This window comes from Balearica regulorum, chromosome 1 (genome assembly GCF_011004875.1).
Source record: "Balearica regulorum gibbericeps isolate bBalReg1 chromosome 1, bBalReg1.pri, whole genome shotgun sequence".
NCBI lineage: Eukaryota > Metazoa > Chordata > Aves > Gruiformes > Gruidae > Balearica > Balearica regulorum.
Window position 1 is genome coordinate 218,916,475 of NC_046184.1, and position 5,142 is coordinate 218,921,616.

Genomic DNA, 5,142 nt, shown 5'->3' on the forward strand with positions numbered 1-5,142 from the left:
GGACCTACAAAAGCACGGTTAGTGCTATCAAGGGTGGTGCTGGGCAGATGATACTCGTTGTCCTGTCCAGGCTGCAGATGTGCGCCTGGAATCGCGCACCGCTGCTGCCCGTGCCAGGGAAGGAGCCAGTGCCAGGGAGCACGGGTGGGCACCGAAGCTCGGCAGAGGTGGTACAGCAGCATCGCCGGGAGGTTCCCACCAGCAGACTCTTGTGTGATCCCTGTGCGCAGGAGCTGGCAGTGCCCAGGGCTGGGTCAGCACCCCAATTCAGAAGGTGCTGAGCATCCCGGACACAGGCTGTTCTGTGCCTGCCAGGCTCCCGGCGGTGCACCATGTCTTCAGGTGCCTGGGCACCTCCCAGGGATGAGGACCGGCTTGCGAAGGAGATAGATAGCTGATGACTATCAGCCCAGCTGCCTCCATGGACAAGGAAAAGAGAGAACATGAAAGCAGTGGCAGAGCTCACGCTGTCCTGCAAGCACAAATGGCCTTGCACTCCCCAACACGCCGACTGCAAGGGACCACAGTCCTCCAGCAACTGCCAAATCACACCAAAAATCCCATACAGAAGCTGAGCAAAGTCAGGAGGTCATTTTTGTGGGAAAAAATATCTACATTCAGTGATTTCTTCATGTGTCATGAGTTCCTCCCAGGTTTACCAAAATATTTACAAGAAAAAAAAAGTAAATATGGGTTTAAAGTGGCAAATTATTTTAGTGCTTTTTTGTAACTGAAACCTTAAAACTGCTTGAATTTGAAACACAAGCATTTTAGAGAAATACTTTGTTCCATGAATCTTTTGTGTGTAAATGCTCCATCAACTTTTAATGCACTTTCTGAGATGCCCTATTCCATTCCTCCTCATCTCCAGCCACTGATCTAGAGGGACGCAGGTGTCTTGTAGGTCCTGTGTCACATCTACCAGCCCCATGTGGATGTCTCAGATGCCCAAGGGCATGTCCTCCGCCTGAGAATGGAGCCATGCCAAGATCTCCACCGTCTGCAGCAGGAGGCTGGATGCACAACTCACATCTAGATCCTTATGGTTTGGTGTCTACCACCCACACCTACCTCACTCCAGCATCAGCCTTGGACAAACAGCCCAGCACAGGTCACGTAGGCTCTGCACACATGTTCAGCCTCTCATGTCTTCAGGGGCGGCCGTTGTCATTTGAGTCTTCGAGCACAGCCCCAAGCAGAGGCATTTCACAGCAGCACGATCCTGAAGCATCAGTGGCAGTTTTAACCACCGGGGAAGTCTGCAAAGTCTTGACTTGGTGCAGCTGACACTCTCCTCGGGTCATGGCTGGGGACCCCAACGAACCTGTGATCATCACCCCGGGTTAAACGACATCCCTGTGGCCGAGGGGAGAGGGTGGGGGTGAAGCTTTTGTCCATCAGAAAACAGAGGACATGACCACGATCAGCTTGTCACTTGCTGCCAGAGGCTAACGCTGTCATTGGGAATTAGCTTTGTCCCAGCGGGTCAGACGAAGCACGGCCGCTGGCACCTGCATGGTCACACATGGGGTCTGTCATGAGAGAGGAGCATTTTCCAGCCACAGTCTACTGAGCATCAAGCCCATGTCCCCAGGACCCATCCTCCAATCACATCCAGAAAGGTGAAAAAAAAAAGGTGTGGGGAGAAAGAAGGAACAAGACACAAAATAGCAAGGAAAGATAGGACACAAAAACTCTGAGTTTGGCGTAAGAAGAATAGCTGAAGAACCATAAAAGGGGCAGGTGGAGGAGAAAGTGAAAGAAACAGGTAGAAAACATCTCACTGGACGTATTGTAAGGGAAAGGTGCTGGGAGAGAAAATGTTTGCAGAAGAAATGAGTGGGAAACCCAGAGCGGGAAGAAGGAGACTCGGGGCTTGGGTGGCAGGGCAGAGGGGACGGGTGAGGAGCAGGAAGGGAGGGATGTGATGGGACTGGTGGAAAAATGGACAGAGGGGCCAAAGGAAAGGGGCTGGGCTGATCCAGACCTTGTTCACACCAGGCAGGTTGGGAGAAGGGAAGAAGGTCCAGAGGAGCACAGCCAGCCCCAGCTGCTCCATCTCCCCTGCGGCAGCAGCAGGGTTTGAGACATTATGGGCAGGTCTGCAGCGGCAAACCTCGACTGCCCAAAGCTCCCCATCAGTTATCACAGTCTGCGTGAAGAGCATTACGGCCGCATACGGCACAACCCCGTTCACAGCCTCAGGCTCACACACAGCAAAGCAAAGGGGACAAGACTTGCAAAGGCACTCAGCTCTGGTCCTGAGGAGGGGTCTGGAGAAGGTGCCTTAATCCCTGGCCCCATGTGTGACTGAGCAAAGCACAAAGGGGTTAGGATTTGCTAATGGGAGAAGCTCTGAACTGGTGCACAAAACTAAAAACTTCTGTGCAACGATAGGTGGGTAAAAACCAATTGTGAACATACTCGGGATGAAAATCTGACTTACAGCCACTGCTGATGGTTACCATAACCCTCATGAACTTCATGCCTGTAGTAGAAGCAGTGGCAGCAATGACAGACTGACGTTCAAAACAGCATTTGCTCAGTTGAGGAAAGGCTGATGCCCACAGTGACAGGAATTAGATGGCTCAGATGCTCCCTGCCTCTCTTCTGTTGGGCCAGATTTTTAAAAAAAAAAAACTACATCTGTGCCATTGTTTGATTTGGAGTGCAAATGGGAGCCAAGCTAATTTGTCATCTGGTCTTCAGCATCTCTGGATCTCAGTTCCTAACCTGTAAAAAAGCATATTTTTTCCCTCTCTGGTGCCTTTTCTTGGCATGTCTTTCCCTGCATACACACCTGGATCACAGACTCTGTCTGTGAAGGGTATCACCACATTCAGGTAGGTCCTCCTGCCTATTGCTTTTGAATGCAGGAAATCCTTGCAGCCAAGAGGAAATTAATTCTCATAGATGGAAGAATGTTACAGCACACAACTTCTTAATGTGCTTCCTGCTGCTTTATTGCGTGATGAGATTGAAATACAGCCATCACCAAATGAGGTACTATAACCGGTTCATTTGGACAAACCAGTTATGGTATCCTGTTTGATGATGGTGCTCTTGCCAGTATCTCCACTGCTGCACTGACATCTCCTTCTGCATCAATCAGTGCCTGCAAGTTTGCACTTTGGTCCTGGAAGCCCATGGCACTGAGTTGCTCCATTTGTCTCTTAAATCTGCTCTGTGGCACCTCCTCGTCCATCTCCATCTGACCTTCTGTTTCATCCTCGTCTGATGCCAAAATTTCATCATCCTCAGACTCACTGCTTTCTGTTGAGTCATCCATGCTTTCCAGATCCAGCTCCACATATGAGTCCTCCAAACTAAGCATAAAATCTGGTACTTCTGTTGAGAGGGTCTGTAAACCCAGCTGGATCTGTAGCAATGCCTGCAGTGCTCTGGGGTTTCTCAGCAAGGATGAAATCTCAGCGCTCTCCATCTCCGGTGGCAGCTGCTGTGCCCATTGATCTTGAGGTGGAGAATTTCCATCGCTTGATATATGAGTGCTGTTCAGCAGCGTTTGTGCTGGGCTGTTGGGGTTTGTTAACACACTCTCCAGGTTGTGCATGAGTTCTGGGTTTCCTGTCAGCTGCTGAACCATTCTCTGAACCTCCCCCGAGTTGGGTACCACCGCACCTGCTGCAGGACCCAAACTCAGCAAGGTAAAACTGTTGCCTGCAGTGCTGCTGGGAAATTGGTCATCATAGTCATCTGCATTATCAGTGACTCTGTTGGATCGTGGAGCCCAAGGGTTGGGTAGTGGCCTGCGATTTTCGGTACGGTCTGGTAGCCTGGCTCCACTCAGGGGCGGGTTACTGTCCAAGGAAGCAAACGGGTTGTTGCCCAGCTGTGCCTGCACAGTGTCCAAGACAGGCTCCTCAACTTCCCCGTACAGCTGCTCCAGAGCTCTGTACCCACCAGGGATGCTTTCAAGGTTGTTAACGGCCACATCACAGTTCCTTATCATGTCTTGCATTATGGTGGGACTGCTGGAGGCCTCTAATATTTCTCTGATAGTATGTGGGTTGGTGAGAATCTGACGGATCTCTGGATTTTCTTCAGCTAGCTGTTGCATCTGAGGGTTGGACATGATGAGATCCCTGACAAGATCACCATTGTCAAGGATGTTCTGCACAAAGGTACGCTGCACCCTCTCGCTTATCAGGCACACATCTTGTTCTTGAATGCTACTCACCAAGTCCAACATGTCTGTTGAGTCCAGGCCTAGGAGATGTACACCTGTCACCCCAAGGAGGAATCCTAGCAAAAATGCATTGTTGTTGATGGTGTTCAGATCAAGGCCTGAACTGATGATCCTATACAAAAGGTTTTCCATGGTCTCAGCCACTATTTCCTGGCTGGAGGTCAGCACCTCAGGCAAGTTATGATGGATCGAGCATGGATTTTGCAGATCAGCTATACTTCCAAAGTAGAATAAGTTGGAATTACTGTGGCTGGGAGGTCTCATGAGAGTGGTTGCTCTTCCTTGATCTGCCAGGCCGTCCTGTGGTTTCTTTTGGGACCTGATGACCACGTGGATGTTGACCCCACTGTGAACTCCATGCTCATTCAAAGTGTCTTGATCCTTGAGGACTTTCCCAGCAAATATCAGGACCAGCAGATCAGGAGGTGTTTTGAAACGTTTGGCAACTTCTTCCTTAAACTCCTGGATGGTGCTGCTCTGCGCAACCTCAAACTGCTCCTTCTGCTTGAGGGTCTTCACGGTCACTTTGATGATATCTGAGGAATCCATGGTGACAACAGGTTGACTAGTCTCTGCTGCCTCTTTGCTTTCAGACATGGTGGCTCTGAGACCAGGACCGTCCTTTGGTCTGTTGAAAAGCAGAGGTGCTGGCAGAAGGTGGGAAGCAACAGGGGGCAATGGCTGCCAGATGAAACGGGGCAGTGGCTGTTGTCCGTGCTGCGGTGGCAGCTGCCGGGAGGGACAAGGATCACCACAGCGCAGATGGAACGCACATACCAGGCAGATGTTGCACAGCTGCTCTGCTCGCTCACTACCTGAGCAGTCCCCCCATGGTCCCTGTCCCGCTGTGGCCTCCTGCCCACATAGAATTTCCATGCAGCTGTCCCTGTGCTATGACATCACCACTGACGTCAGAGTGAGCAGCAATGGCCTGG

The 5,142-nt window shown here is 50.9% G+C and overlaps 1 pseudogene; it reads right to left on the reverse strand.

Annotated features, from left to right (window-relative positions):
* Positions 1-3,034: 3,034 nt before the first annotated feature.
* Positions 3,035-4,804, reverse strand: LOC104640767 (ubiquilin-1 pseudogene; annotated as a pseudogene).
* Between the last annotated feature and the right edge of the window lie 338 nt (positions 4,805-5,142).